This window comes from Arachis hypogaea, chromosome 3 (genome assembly GCF_003086295.3).
Source record: "Arachis hypogaea cultivar Tifrunner chromosome 3, arahy.Tifrunner.gnm2.J5K5, whole genome shotgun sequence".
NCBI lineage: Eukaryota > Viridiplantae > Streptophyta > Magnoliopsida > Fabales > Fabaceae > Arachis > Arachis hypogaea.
The window spans coordinates 41,156,811-41,173,797 of record NC_092038.1 but is presented as its reverse complement, the minus strand read 5'-3'; the positions used below and the strand labels follow the sequence as shown (position 1 = coordinate 41,173,797).

General features: G+C 37.8%; 1 non-coding gene across 1 annotated transcript; it reads right to left on the bottom strand.

The window, feature by feature from the left end:
- Positions 1 to 7,604: 7,604 nt before the first annotated feature.
- LOC112793366 (small nucleolar RNA R71) lies at positions 7,605 to 7,708 on the bottom strand. The gene has a single exon (XR_003198062.1). It is a non-coding gene; the product is annotated as a small nucleolar RNA R71 (small nucleolar RNA).
- Between the last annotated feature and the right edge of the window lie 9,279 nt (positions 7,709 to 16,987).

Here is a 16,987-nt window from a genome sequence, read left to right as displayed (position 1 = left end):
CTAGGAGCTATCATGAAGCTGAATGCCAAGTTGTTTGGTAATGAGACTTGGGAAGGTGAATCCCCCTTGCTCATTAGTGAACTAGATACATGGATTCAGAAAACTCTACCTCAAAAGAGACAAGATCCTGGTAAATTCTTAATACCCTGTACCATAGGCACCATAACCTTTAACAAGGCTCTGTGTGACCTGGGGTCAGGCATAAATCTTATGCCACTCTCTGTAATGGAGAAACTGGGGATCATTGAGGTACAACCTGCCTTATTCTCACTTCAATTTGCAGACAAATCAGTAAGACAAGCTTATGGATTAGTAGAGGACGTGTTAGTAAAGGTTGAAGGCCTTTACATCCCTGCTGATTTCATAATCTTAGACACTAGAAAGGAAGAAGATGAATGCATCATCCTTGGAAGACCCTTCCTAGCCACAGCAGAAGCTGTGATTGATGTTAGCAGAGGAGAATTAGTCCTTCAATTGAATGGGGACTACCTTGTGTTTAAAGCTCAAGGACCTTCCTCTGCAACCATGGAGAGGAAGCATGAAAAGCTTCTCTCAGTACAGAGTCAAAAAGAGCCCCCACAGTCAAACTCTAAGTTTGGTGTTGGGAGGCCACAACCAAACTCTAAGTTTGGTGTTGAGAAGCCCCCTCATTCAAACTCTAAGTTTGGTGTTGGGAGGCCCTCATCATGCTCTGAATATCTGTGAGGCTCCATGAGAACCCACTGTCAAGCTAATGACACTAAAGAAGCGCTTGTTGGGAGGCAACCCAATTTTTATATATCTAATTTTAATTTTATTTTATTGTTATTTTGTGTTTTATTAGGTTCATGATCATGTGGAGTCACGAAAAAATACTAAAATTAAAAACAAAATCAAAAATAGCAGAAGAAAAATCACACCCTGGAGGAAGGACTTACTGGCGTTTAAACGCCAGTAAGGTGCATCTGGCTGGCGTTCAATGCCAGAACAGAGCATGTTTCTAGCGTTGAACGCCAGAAACTAGCAACATCATGGCGTTTGAACGCCAGGAATATGCCTTGAGGAAAGCTGGCGCTGAACGCCAGTAACAAGCATGGAATTGGCGTTCAACGCCAGAAACATGCTACACATGGGCGTTGAACGCCCAGAGTGTGCATCACTTCGGTGTTTAAACGCCAGAATGGTGTGCAAAGGCATTTTACATGCCTAATTGGTGCAGGGATGTAAATCCTTGACACCTCAGGATCTGTGGACCCCACAGGATCATCTCAGGATCTGTGGACCCCACAGGATCCCCACCTAACATATTCTCCCCTCTTCTCAACATTCATTCTCTCTTTCCAATAAACACACTTCCCCAAAAACCCTTCACCAATCACCTCAAACCTCTCTTCCCAATTACCCCCTTCACCACTCACATCCATCCACTCTTCCCCATAAACCCCACCCACCTTCAAAATTCAAAAATCTTTCCCACCCAAACCTACCCTAAATGACCGAAACTACACCCACTCCCCTCCCTATATATACCCTTCCATTCTACTTCATTTTCACACAACACAAACCCCCTCTTCTACACCTTGACCGAAACACCTTCCCTCACTCTCCTCCATATTTTCTTCTTCTTCTTCTTCTTCTTCTTCTTCTTCTTCTTTTCTTTCTTCTCTTGCTCGAGGGCGAGCAATATTTTAAGTTTGGTGTGGTCAAAGCATAATCTTTTTGTTTTTCCATTACCATCAATGGCACCTAAGGCCAGAGAATCCTCTAGAAAAGGAAAAGGGAAGACAAAAGCTTCCACCTCCGAGTCATGGGAGATGGAAAGATTCATCTCCAAAAGCCATCAAGACCACTTCTATGATGTTGTGGCAAAGAAGAAGGTGATCCCTGAGGTCCCTTTCAAACTCAAGAAAAATGAGTATCCGGAGATCCGACATGAAATCCGAAGAAGAGGTTGGGTAGTCCTAACCAACCCCATGCAACAAGTTGGAATCTTAATGGTTCAAGAGTTCTATGCCAATGCATAGATCACTAGGAATCATGATCAAAGTGTGAATCCGAGTCCAAAGATTTATCTCACAATGGTTCGGGGGAAATAATTAGATTTTAGTCCGAAAAATGTGAGGTTGGCATTCCACTTGCCCATGATGCAAGGAGATGAACGCCCCTACACTAGAAGGGTCAACTTTAATCAAAGGTTGGACCAAGTCCTTATGGACATATGTGTGGAAGGAGCTCAATGGAAAAGAGACTCCAAAGGCAAGCCGGTTCAACTGAGAAGACTGGACCTCAAGCCTGTGGCTAGAGGGTGGTTAGAGTTCATTCAACGCTCCATCATCCCCACTAGCAACCGATCTGAAGTTACTGTGGATCGGGCTATCATGATTCATAGCATCATGATTGGAGAGGAAGTAGAAGTTCATGAAGTCATCTCCCATGAATTCTACAAAATAGCCGAAAAGTCCTGCACCATGGCAAGGCTAGCTTTTCCTCATCTTATTTGCCACCTATGTTACTCAGCTGGAGTTATCATAGAAGGAGACATCCTCATTGAAGAGGATAAGCCCATCACCAAGAAGAGGATGGAGCAAGCAAGAGAGACCCTCCACGGATCTCAAGAGATGCATGAGGAAGCTCATCATCAAAAAATCCCTGAGATGCCTCAAGGGATGCACTTTCCTCCCAACAACTATTGGGAACAACTCAACACTTCCCTAGAAGATTTGAGCTACAATGTGGAACAATTAAGGGTGGAACATCATGAGCACTCCATCATTCTCCATGAAATAAGAGAAGATCAAAGAGCAATGAGGGAGGAGCAACAAAGGCAAGGAAGGGACATAGAAGAGCTTAAGGACATTGTTGGTCCTTCAAGAAGAAGACGCCACTAAGGTGGATTCATTCCTTGTTCTTACTTTTCTGCTGTTCGGTTTTTATATTATATGTTTATCTATGTTTTGTGTCTCTACTTCATGATCATTAGTAACTATGTCTTAAAGTTATGAATAATTCCATTAATCCTTCACCTCTCTTAAATGAAAAATGTTTTTAATTCAAAAGAACAAAGAAGTACATGAATTCTGAATTTATCCTTGAATTTAGTTTAATTATATTGATGTGGTGACAATACTTTTTGCTTTCTGAATGAATGCTTGAACAGTGCATATTTTTGATCTTGTTGTTTATGAATGTTAAAACTGTTGGCTCTTGAAAGAATGATGAACAAAGAGAAATGTTATTGATAATCTGAAAAATCATAAAATTGATTCTTGAAGCAAGAAAAAGCAGTGAAAAACAAAATCTTGCGAAAAAAATGGCGAAAAAAAATAGAAAGAAAAAGAAATAGCAAGCAGAAAAATCCAATAGCCCTTAAAACCAAAAGGCAAGGGTAAAAAGGATCCAAGGCTTTGAGCATCAATGGATAGGAGGACCCAAGGAAATAAAATCCAGGCCTAAGCGGCTGAATTAAGCTGTCCCTAACCATGTGCTTGTGTCATGAAGGTCCAAGTGAAAAGCTTGAGACTGAGTGGTTAAAGTTGTGATCCAAAGCAAAAAGAGTGTGTTTAAGAGCTCTGGACACCTCTAACTGGGGACTCTAGCAAAGCTGAGTCACAATCTGAAAAGGTTCACCCAGTCATGTGTCTGTGGCATTTATGTATCCGGTGGTAATACTGGAAAACAAAGTGCTTAGGGCCACGGCCAAGACTCATAAAAGTAGTTGTGTTCAAGAATCAACATACTTAACTAGGAGAATCAATAACACCATCCGAAATTCTAAGTTCCAAGAGAAGCCAATCATTCGGAACTTCAAAGGAAAAAGGAGATGCCAAAACTGTTCAGAAGCAAAAAGCTACAAGTCCCGCTTATCTAATTAGAATTAATATTCATTGATATTTTGAATTTATAGTATATTCTCTTCTTTTTATCCTATTTGATTTTCAGTTGCTTGGGGACAAGCAACAATTTAAGTTTGGTGTTGTGATGAGCGGATAATTTATACGCTTTTTGGCATTGTTTTTAGGTAGTTTTTAGTAAGTTCAAGCTACTTTTAGGGATGTTTCCATTAGTTTTTATGTTAAATTCACATTTCTGGACTTTACTATGAGTTTGGGTGTTTTTCTGTGATTTTAGGTAATTTCTGGCTGAAATTGAGGGACTTGAGCAAAACTCTGATAGGAGGCTGACAAAGGACTGCTGATGCTGTTGGAATCTGACCTCCTTGCACTCGAAATGGATTTTCTGGAGCTACAGAACTCTAAATGGCGCACTCTCAATGGCGTTGGAAAGTAGATATCCAGAGCTTTCCAGCAATATATAATAGTCCATACTTTATTCAAGAATTGATGATGTAAACGGGCGCTCAATGCCAGTTCCATGTTGCTGTCTGGAGTAAAACGCGAGAAACACGTCACGACCCGGAGTTGAACGCCCAAAACACGTTACAACTTGGCGTTCAACTCCAAAAGAAGCCTCAGCTCGTGGATAGATCAAGCTCAGCCCAAACACACACCAAGTGGGCCCTGGAAGTGGATTTATGCATCAATTACTTACTCATGTAAACCCTAGTAGCTAGTCTAGTATAAATAGGATAATTTACTATTGTATTAGACATCTTTGGTCTCAGTTTTATTTTATTCTTCATCTGAGGAGACTATTGATCACGTTTTGGGGGGCTGGCCATTCGGCCATGCCTGAACCTTTCACTTATGTATTTTCAACGATGGAGTTTCTACACACCATAGATTAAGGGTGTGGAGCTCTGCTGTACCTCAAGTTTCAATGCAATTACTATTATTTTCTATCCAATTTGAATTATTCCTATTCTAAGATATTCGTTGCACTTCAATTTGATGAATGTGATGATCCGTGACACTCATCATCATTCTCACCTATGAACGCGCGTGATTGACAACCACTTCCGTTCTACCCTAGACCGGGCGCATATCTCTTGGATTCCTTAATCAGAATCTTCGTGGTATAAGCTAGAATTGATGGCGGCATTCATGGGAATCCGGAAGGTCTAACCTTGTCTGTGGTATTCCGAGTAGGATTCCGGAATTGAATGACTGTGACGAGCTTCAAACTCCTGAAGGCTGGGCGTTAGTGACAGACGCAAAAGAATCAAGGGATTCTACTCCAACCTGATTGAGAACCGACAGATGATTAGCCGTGCTGTGACAGAGCATTTGGACCTTTTTCACTGAGAGGATAGGATGTAGCCATTGACAACGGTGATGCCCTACATACAGCTTTCCATAGAAGGGAGTGATAAAATTGGATAAAAGCAGTAGGAAAGCAGAGATTCAGGAGGAGCACAGCATCTCCATACGCCTATCTGAAATCCCCATCATTGGATTACATGAGTAACTTTATCTTTATTTTATGTTTATTATTTATTAATTTTCGAAAATCCATAATCAATTACTGTCCACCTGACTGAGATTTACAAGATGACCATAGCTTGCTTCATACCAACAATCTCTGTGGGATCGACCCTTACTCACGTAAGGTTTATTACTTGGACGACCCAGTACACTTGCTGGTTAGTTGAACGGAGTTGTGACCACACATAGTAAAGAGCTATTATCTCGAATTAAATTTCATACAAATACAAAGAGTACGAATCACAATTTCGTCCACCAAGTTTTTGGCGCCGTTGCCGGGGATTGTTCGAGTATGGACAACTAACGGTTCATCTTGTTGCTCAGATTAGGTAATTTTCTTTTTGTCTTGTTTTCAAAAATTTTTCAAAAAATTTTATTTCCTTTTTTTCGAAAATAAATAAAGAAAATACCAAAAAATCATAAAATCATAAAAACCAAAAATATTTTGTGTTTCTTGTTTGAGTCTTGAGTCAATTTTTAAGTTTGGTGTCAATTGCATATTCATATCGTTCTTGCATTTTTTTCGAAAAATTCATGCATTCATGGTGTTCTTCATGATCTTCAAGTTGTTCTTGGTAAGTCTTCTTGTTTGATCTTGATGATTTCTTGTTTTGTGTCTTTTGTTGTTTTTCATGTGCATCTTTGCATTCATATTTTCCAAGCATTGAAAATTTCTAAGTTTGGTGTCTTGCATGTTTTCTTTGCATCAAAAATTTTTCAAAAATATCTTCTTGATGTTCATCATGATCTTCAAAGTATTCTTGGTGTTCATCTTGACATTCATAGTGTTCTTGCATGCATCATGTGTTTTGATCCAAAATTTTCATGTTTTGGGTCATAATTGTAATTTTTCTCTCTCATCATTAAAAATTCAAAAATAAAAAATATCTTTTCCTTATTTTTCTCCAAATTTTCGAAAATTTGAGTTGACTTAGTCAAAAAATTTTAAAATTAGTTGTTTCTTACAAGTCAAGTCAAATTTTCAATTTTAAAAATCTTATCTTTTCAAAATCTTTTTCAAAAATCATATCTTTTCAACTTTATCTTTGTTTTTCGAAAATTTTTAAAAAAAAAATATTTTTCAAAATTTTTCAAAATCTTTTTCTTATCTTTTACATCATATTTTTGAAAATATAATCAATAATTAATGTTTTGATTCAAAAATTTGAAGTTTGTTACTTTCTTGTTAAGAAAGGTTCAATCTTTAAATTCTAGAATCTTATCTTTTAATCAATTTTAATTTTAAAAATTAAATCTTTTTCAAAATATCTTATCTAAATCTTCTGATCTTTTCAAATTTGATTTTAATATCTTTTTCAACTAACTATTTGACTTTTGTTTGTTTCTTATCTTTTTCAAAACCAACTAACTACCTATCCCTCTCTAATTTTCGAAAATACCTCTCTCTTTTTCAAAAATTCTTTTTAATTGTTTTAAATTCTAATTTTAATTATATCTTATCTTTAATTTTCGAAAATCACTAACCACTTTTTCAAAATTATTTTCGAAATTCTCTATCTCTCCTTCTTCTATTTATTTATTTATTTACTAACACTTCTCTTCACCTCTATTCATCTCAAATCACTACCTCTATCCTTAACCATTATTCTTCACTCTTCTGCCCTTTCTTCTTCTACTAACATAAAGGAACCTCTATACTTTGACATAGAGGATTCCTCTTTCTTTTCTTGTTCTCTTCTTCCCTATATGAGCAGGAACAAGGAAAAAGATACTCTTGTTGGAGCTGATCCAGAACCTGAAAGGACTCTGAAGAGGAAACTATGAGAAGCTAAACTACAACAATCCAGAGGCAACCTTTCTAAAATTTTCGAACAAGAGAAGGAGATGGCAGCCGAACCCAACAACAATAATGCAAGGAGAATGCTTGGTGACTTCACAAAACCAACGTCCAAATTTGATGGAAGAAGCATCTCCATTCCTGCCATTGGAGCAAACAATTTTGAGCTGAAACCTCAATTAGTTGCTTTAATGCAACAGAACTGCAAGTTTCATGGACTTTCATCTGAAGATCCTTATCAGTTTTTAACTGAGTTCTTGCAGATTTGTGAGACTGTTAAGACGAATGGAATAGATCTTGAAGTCTACAGGCTCATGCTTTTCCCTTTTGCTGTAAGAGACAAAGCTAGAACATGGTTGGACTCACAACCTAAAGATAGCCTGGACTCCTGGGATAAGCTGGTCACGGCCTTCTTGGATAAATTCTTTCCTCCTCAAAAGCTGAGCAAGCTTAGAGTGGATGTTCAGACCTTCAAGCAAAAAGATGGTGAATCCCTCTATGAAGCTTGGGAAAGATACAAGCAGATGACCAAAAAGTGTCCTTCTGACATGTTTTTAGAATGGACCATATTAGATATATTCTATTATGGTCTATCTGAGTTTTCAAGATGTCATTGGACCATTCTACAGGTGGATCCATTCACCTAAAGAAAACACCTGCAGAAGCTCAAGAACTTATTGACATGGTTGCAAATAACCAATTCATGTACACTTCTGAAAAGACTTCCGTGAATAGTGGGACGCCTCAGAGGAAGGGAGTTCTTGAAATTGATACTCTGAATGCCATATTGGCTCAGAACAAAGTGTTGACTCAGCAAGTCAACATGATCTCTCAAAGTCTGAATGGATGGCAAAATGCATCCAACAGTACTAAAGAGGCAGCTTCTGAAGAAGCTTATGATCCTGAGAACCCTGCAATGACAGATTTTAATTACATGGGTGAACCTTATGGAAACAACTATAACTCATCATGGAGAAATCATCCAAATTTCTCATGGAAGGATCAACAAAAGCCTCAACAAGGCTTTAACAATGGTGGAAGAAATAGGCTCAGTAATAACAAGCCTTTTCCATCATCTTCTCAGCAACAGACAGAAAATTCTGAACAGAGCCCCTCTAATTTAGCAAACTTAGTCTCTGATCTGTCAAAAGCCACTTTAAGTTTCATGAGTGAAAAAAGGTCCTCCATTAGAAATCTAGAGGCACAAGTGGGCCAGCTGAGTAAAAATGTCATTGAAACTCCTCCCAGTATTCTCCCAAGCAATACAGAAGAGAATCCAAAAGGAGATTGCAAGGCCATTGAAGTAATCAATATGGCCGAATGCACAAGGGAGGAGAAGGACGAAAATCCTAGTGAGGAAGACCTCCTGGGACGTCTCTCAAGCAAGAAGGAGTTCCCTATTGAGGACCTAAAGGAATCTGAGGCCCATATAGAGACCATAGAGATTCCACTAAATCTCCTTCTGCCATTCATGAGCTCTGAAAACTATTCCTCCTCAGAAGAGGATGAAGATGTAACTGGAGAGCAAGTTGCTCAGTATCTAGGAGCTATCATGAAGCTGAATGCCAAGTTGTTTGGTAATGAGACTTGGGAAGGTGAATCCCCCTTGCTCATTAGAGAACTAGATACATGGATTCAGAAAACTCTACCTCAAAAGAGACAAGATCCTGGTAAATTCTTAATACCCTGTACCATAGGCACCATGACCTTTAACAAGGCTCTGTGTGACCTGGGGTTAGGCATAAATCTTATGCCACTCTCTGTAATAGAGAAACTGGGGATCATTGAGGTACAGCCTGCCTTATTCTCACTTCAATTGGTAGACAAGTCAGTAAGACAAGCTTATGGATTAGTAGAGGACGTGTTAGTAAAGGTTGAAGGCCTTTACATCCCTGCTGATTTCATAATCTTAGACACTAGGAAGGAAGAAGATGAATGCATCATCCTTGGAAGACCCTTCCTAGCCACAGTAGAAGCTGTGATTGATGTTAGCAGAGGAGAATTAGTCCTTCAATTGAATGGGGACTACCTTGTGTTTAAAGCTCAAGGACCTTCCTCTGCAACCATGGAGAGGAAGCATGAAAAGCTTCTCTCAGTACAGAGTCAAAAAGAGCCCCCACAGTCAAACTCTAAGTTTGGTGTTGGGAGGCCACAACCAAACTCTAAGTTTGGTGTTAAGAAGCCCCCTCATTCAAACTCTAAGTTTGGTGTTGGGAGGCCCTCATCATGCTCTGAATATTTGTGAGGCTCCATGAGAACCCACTGTCAAGCTAATGACACTAAAAAAGCGCTTGTTGGGAGGCAACCCAATTTTTATATATCTAATTTTAATTTTATTTTATTGTTATTTTGTGTTTTATTAGGTTCATGATCATGTGGAGTCACGAAAAAATACTAAAATTAAAAATAGAATCAAAAATAGCAGAAGAAAAATCACACCTTGGAGGAAGGACTTACTGGCGTTTAAATGCCGGTAAGGTGCATCTGGCTGGCGTTCAACGCCAGAATAGAGCATGTTTCTGGCGCTGAACGCCAGAAACTACCAACATCCTGGCATTTGAACGCCAGGAATATGCCTTGAGGAAAGCTGGCGCTGAGCGCCAGTAACAAGCATGGAACTGGCGTTCAACGCCAGAAACTTGCTACACATGGGCGTTGAACGCCCAGAGTGTGCATAACTTCGGTGTTTAAACGCCAGAATGGTGTGCAAAGGCATTTTACATGCCTAATTGGTGCAGGGATGTAAATCCTTGACACCTCAGGATCTGTGGACCCCACAGGATCATCTCAGGATCTGTGGACCCCACAGAATCCCCACCTAACATATTCTCCCCTCTTCTCAACATTCATTCTCTCTTTCCAATAAACACACTTCCCCAAAAACCCTTCACCAATCACCTCAAACCTCTCTTCCTAATTACCCCCTTCACCACTCACATCCATCCACTCTTCCCCAAAAACCCCACCCACCTTCAAAATTCAAAAATCTTTCCCACCCAAACCCACCCTAAATGACCGAAACTACACCCACTCCCCTTCCTATATATACCCTTCCATTTTACTTCATTTTCACACAACACAAACCCCCTCTTCTACACCTTGACCGAAACACCTTCCCTCACTCTCCTCCATATTTTCTTCTTCTTCTTCTTCTCTTCTTTCTTCTCTTGCTCGAGGGCGAGCAATATTTTAAGTTTGGTGTTGTCAAAGCATAATCTTTTTGTTTTTCCATTACCATCAATGGCACCTAAGGCCGGAGAATCCTCTAGAAAAGGAAAAGGGAAGCTTTTAGCTTCCACCTCCGAGTCATGGGAGATGGAAAGATTCATCTCCAAACGCCATAAAGAGCACTTCTATGATGTTGTGGCAAAGAAGAAGGTGATCCTTGAGGTCCCTTTCAAACTCAAGAAAAATGAGTATCCGGAGATCCGACATGAAATCCGAAGAAGAGGTTGGGAAGTCCTAACCAACCCCATGCAACAAGTCGGAATCTTAATGGTTCAAGAGTTCTATGCCAATGCATGGATCACTAGGAACCATGATCAAACTGTGAATCTGAGTCCAAAGAATTATCTCACAATGGTTCGGGGGAAATACTTAGATTTTAGTCCGGAAAATGTGAGGTTGGCATTCCACTTGCCCATGATGCAAGGAGATGAACGCCCCTACACTAGAAGGGTCAACTTTAATCAAAGGTTGGACCAAGTCCTTATGGACATATGTGTGGAAGGAGCTCAATGGAAAAGAGACTCCAAAGGCAAGCCGGTTCAACTGAGAAGACTGGACCTCAAGCCTGTGGCTAGAGGGTGGTTAGAGTTCATTCAACGCTCCATCATCCCCACTAGCAACCGATCTGAAGTTACTGTGGATCGGGCTATCATGATTCATAGCATCATGATTGGAGAGGAAGTAGAAGTTCATGAAGTCATCTCCCATGAATTCTACAAAATAGCCGAAAAGTCCTGCACCATGGCAAGGCTAGCTTTTCCTCATCTTATTTGCCACCTATGTTACTCAGCTGGAGTTATCATAGAAGGAGACATCCTCATTGAAGAGGATAAGCCCATCACCAAGAAGAGGATGGAGCAAGCAAGAGAGACCCTCCACGGATCTCAAGAGATGCATGAGGAAGCTCATCATCAAGAAATCCCTGAGATGCCTCAAGGGATGCACTTTCCTCCCAACAACTATTGGGAACAACTCAACACTTCCCTAGAAGATTTGAGCTACAATGTGGAACAATTAAGGGTGGAACATCATGAGCACTCCATCATTCTCCATGAAATAAGAGAAGATCAAAGAGCAATGAGGGAGGAGCAACAAAGGCAAGGAAGGGACATAGAAGAGCTTAAGGACATTGTTAGTCCTTCAAGAAGAAGACGCCACTAAGGTGGATTCATTCCTTGTTCTTACTTTTCTGCTGTTCGGTTTTTATATTATATGTTTATCTATGTTTTGTGTCTCTACTTCATGATCATTAGTAACTATGTCTTAAAGTTATGAATAATTCCATTAATCCTTCACCTCTCTTAAATGAAAAATGTTTTTAATTCAAAAGAACAAAGAAGTACACGAATTCCGAATTTATCCTTGAATTTAGTTTAATTATATTGATGTGGTGACAATACTTTTTGCTTTCTGAATGAATGCTTGAACAGTGCATATTTTTGATCTTGTTGTTTATGAAGGTTAAAACTGTTGGCTCTTGAAAGAATGATGAACAAAGAGAAATGTTATTGATAATCTGAAAATTCATGAAATTGATTGTTGAAGCAAGAAAAAGCAGTGAAAAACAAAATCTTGCGAAAAAAATGGCGAAAAAAATAGAAAGAAAAAGAAATAGCAATCAGAAAAAGCCAATAGCCCTTAAACCCAAAAGGCAATGGTAAAAAGGATCCAAGGCTTTGAGCATCAATGGATAGGAGGGCCCAAGGAAATAAAATCCAGGCCTAAGCGGCTGAATTAAGCTGTCCCTAACCATGTGCTTGTGTCATGAAGGTCCAAGTGAAAAGCTTGAGACTGAGTGGTTAAAGTCGTGATCCAAAGCAAAAAGAGTGTGCTTAAGAGCTCTGGACACCTCTAACTGGGGACTCTAGCAAAGCTGAGTCACAATCTGAAAAGGTTCACCCAGTCATGTGTCTGTGGCATTTATGTATCCGGTGGTAATACTGGAAAACAAAGTGCTTAGGGCCACGGCCAAGACTCATAAAAGCAGCTGTGTTCAAGAATCAACATACTTAACTAGGAGAATCAATAACACCATCCGAAATTCTAAGTTCCAAGAGAAGCCAATCATTCGGAACTTCAAAGGAAAAAGGAGATGCCAAAACTGTTCAGAAGCAAAAAGCTACAAGTCCCGCTCATCTAATTAGAATTAATATTCATTGATATTTTGAATTTATAGTATATTCTCTTCTTTTTATCCTATTTGATTTTTAGTTGCTTGGGGACAAGCAACAATTTAAGTTTGGTGTTGTGATGAGCGGATAATTTATACGCTTTTTGGCATTGTTTTTAGGTAGTTTTTAGTAAGTTCAAGCTACTTTTAGGGATGTTTTCATTAGTTTTTATGTTAAATTCACATTTCTGGACTTTACTATGAGTTTGTGTGTTTTTCTGTGATTTTAGATAATTTCTGGCTGAAATTGAGGGACTTGAGCAAAACTCTGATAGGAGGCTGACAAAGGACTGCTGATGCTGTTGGAATCTGACCTCCCTGCACTCGAAAAGGAATTTCTGGAGCTACAGAACTCCAAATGGCGCGCTCTCAACGGCGTTGGAAAGTAGACATCCAGAGCTTTCCATCAATATATAATAGTCCATACTTTATTCAGGAATTGGCGACGTAAACTGGCGCTCAACGCCAGTTCCATGTTGCTGTCTGGAGTAAAACGCGAGAAACACGTCACGACCCGGAGTTGAACGCCCAAAACACGTTACAACTTGGCGTTCAACTCCAAAAGAAGCCTTAGCTCGTGGATAGATCAAGCTCAGCCCAAACACACACCAAGTGGGCCCCGGAAGTGGATTTATGCATCAATTACTTACTCATGTAAACCCTAGTAGCTAGTCTAGTATAAATAGGATAATTTACTATTGTATTAGACATCTTTGGTCTCAGTTTTATTTTATTTTTCATCTGAGGAAACTATTGATCACGTTTTGGGGGGCTGGCCATTCGGCCATGCCTGAACCTTTCACTTATGTATTTTCAACGGTGGAGTTTCTACACACCATAGATTAAGGGTATGGAGCTCTGCTGTACCTCAAGTTTCAATGCAATTACTATTATTTTCTATCCAATTTGAATTATTCCTATTCTAAGATATTCGTTGCACTTCAATTTGATGAATGTGATGATCCGTGACACTCATCATCATTCTCACCTATGAATGCGCGTGATTGACAACCACTTCCGTTCTACCCTAGACCGGGAGCATATCTCTTGGATTCCTTAATCAGAATCTTCATGGTATAAGCTAGAATTGATGGCGGCATTCATGGGAATCCGAAAGGTCTAACCTTGTCTGTGGTATTCCGAGTAGGATTCCGGAATTGAATGACTGTGACGAGCTTCAAACTCCTGAAGGCTGGGCGTTATTGACAAACGCAAAAGAATCAAGGGATTCTACTCCAACCTGATTGAGAACTGACAGATGATTAGCCGTGCTGTGACAGAGCATTTGGACCTTTTTCACTGAAAGGATGGGATCTAGCCATTGACAACAGTGATGCCCTACATACAGCTTGCCATAGAAGGGAGTGATAAAATTGGATAAAAGCAGTAGGAAAGCAGAGATTCAGGAGGAGCACAGCATCTCCATACGCCTATCTGAAATCCCCATCATTGGATTACATGAGTAACTTTATCTTTATTTTATGTTTATTATTTATTAATTTTCGAAAATCCATAATCAATTACTATCCACCTGACTGTGATTTACAAGATGACCATAGCTTGCTTCATACCAACAATCTCTGTGGGATCGACCCTTACTCACGTAAGGTTTATTACTTGGACGACCCAGTACACTTGCTGGTTAGTTGAACGGAGTTGTGACCACACATAGTAAAGAGCTATTATCTCGAATTAAATTTCATACAAGTACAAAGAGTACGAATCACAATTTCGTCCACCAGTTCTGTTCTTGAAAGACCAATTTCAGTGATCAAGGTTCTTCATCCGCCTTATTCCAATGGAAACAGGTAACACTAGAAATTATTTTAAGAGTTTTTCTAATTGTTTTACTTGTATTTTAATGGAATTTGCATGAGACGAAGATTAGGTAATCTTGACTTTCGAAGGCTGTGCTAGTGATCTTTCTATTGTATTATCATTTTTTCAGGTTTATTCTGAATTTGAGTCGTGGTGATTTTAGAGTTTAAAAAATTTGCAAATAGGCTTTAACCACGGAAGTGACAAAACAAAATTGAATTATCACAAAATTTCTTCTACAAAATTTGAATGCAGTATATTTAATTCATGTTTTCAGGGGACAACTAAGTTTTCTTGACCATTTTGTTGTTTGGAAATGAATTATAAGTGAGGATTCTTCAATTTAAAGTGAGTCAAACTACTTGGTATATCTTTTTGGTGTTTACAACATGGACACCGAATTTAGTGTACATATAATTCAAGATAAAGGTAGAGACCCAGTGAACATAGAAAGCAAGAAGAATATAAAGCTTTTACTCTCTTAATAATGTTTTCACTCATTCAAAGTAGTTGCATTTTGCCAATCTGCCTGTTTAACTTGAGGGTTTTGTGAGTTAGGATGAAGTGCTAGCTTAATTTACCCTGTCCTTCCAGTCTGTAGAGTAAATTGGTTAGGGATAGTTAAGCAAAATTTTTATATAAAAAATATAAGTAAGTTGAATCAATCAACATAAAGGTCAAATTGCTATGGATCTTATTCAGACTTACGACCTTAAAATTTTGTCCTTAATGCATTTAGATAACTTGAATGCCTAAAATCTAAGATGATATACTTCTTGTATAAATTGTAGCATCCAGTTATCCAGTATCCATTTTGGCTCTCTTAAGTGTTAATTATGCTAATTATTTATAGTTACAAATTACAATATAGAAAACCAAAGAAAAGGTGTGTATGTAGAATATGTGTTTGTAACAATAGAACTTAACTTTTTGCATAAGGTATGTTTGTTTATTGATTCAATAAAACCATCATCTTGCAGACTATTGATGATATATGAGAATGGCTTGATAGTACTTTGAGAATTGGCATATGTGTTTCATAACGCTTGTTAATTTTATTTCAATATTAGCTTACTCTGCATTTTCTTTGCTGTTTGTTTGATTGCATTGATTTAAATAGGTGGAGCATATAATTCGAAAATAAAATATATGGGAGGCATATGAAATTTTAAAGTTATTTTGTGAATTTGTTCTTGCTTGTGCACCTATAATTGAGAGTCAAAAGTAAGTCCATACAAATATAAGTATTTGTGCTTATTGGATGGTGTGTTTTCTTTTTAATTAGCTTACATGAAGTTAGTTTAAACTATAATCATACATGAAGATAAGTGATCGTGGATATTTTTTCTTTGTTGTCTGTTTTTTTCAGGTGCTAGAGCAACTTGAAGGCAACCATCTCTTCTCCGCAGCAATCCTCAGCCAAGACGGCAGTGTTTGAGTTCAGCTCTAATTTCCCTAAGGTTATCTTCAATACTTCTCAATTTCTCTCCCCAAAACTCTCTTTCTTTCTTAGTGCTTTGTTTTCCAGAATCATCTCGTTCTTTTTTTTCTGTTAATTTTCCTCCGATTTATCAGATTTGATTTGCATATGACATATCCTATGATTTTGGTGTTAATTCGATACATTCGTGCTTTAATCATAGCTGTTTAGTTTTATCAATTAGAGCTAATTGATTAATTTTTCAAATTCTTAATGTTTTACTTGTTAAGTGCAATTTATGTTGTAAATTAAGGCTGGGAGAAAGTAATTAAAAATGACCTGGAGTTTGGACTGTGTGATTATCTGATACGAGATGCATTGCATTCCTTTTTATTAGTATGTAAGAACATAAGATCAATCATTCACATCTCATTGTTATATATAAAATTGTGTATTCACATCACTTGTGCAAGTAACATGTGGTTGGTGTTGGAAATAAGTTGTATGCCCACAATCCAATCAATCATGTGTCAAATAATTTGTTATTGTTATTATATTAAAATGTTAATATAATAAAGTCCTTGATTAAATTTACGGATTTATCATTGTGATAGTGATCATAATATTGAGAGATAAATCTTTTATAATTTAATCTAAATTGTTCTTGGTCATAGGATTATTAAAAATGACATTAATAATCCGAAAAGATCAATATATATATATATATATATATATATATATATATATATATATATATATATATATATATATATAATAGCCTTCATTGGATGAAGATTAATAGATCTCATTTATTAAATTATATATATATATATATATATATATATATATATATATATATATATATATATATATATATATATATATATATATATATATGGTGCATATAGAGATATGACCATTGAACTGACTCACTTTGAGAATTTCTAATGGTTATAATTACCACATATTTGTCAATAGGATATTCTCAAAATGAACATAGTAATAGAGTTTTCTTTGACCTGCGACTGTCATAGTAATTAACAATGTAGTTATTATACTTTAATTTCGGACACCTAATACCCTAGGGTGCTAGTTGAATGGATATTGGGTATGATTTAAATACTTATAGAATTAATGATTAGTCAATAAGGAATCCGTCAACTCTCGGTAAAAAGTTTGAGCTCTATGATTAT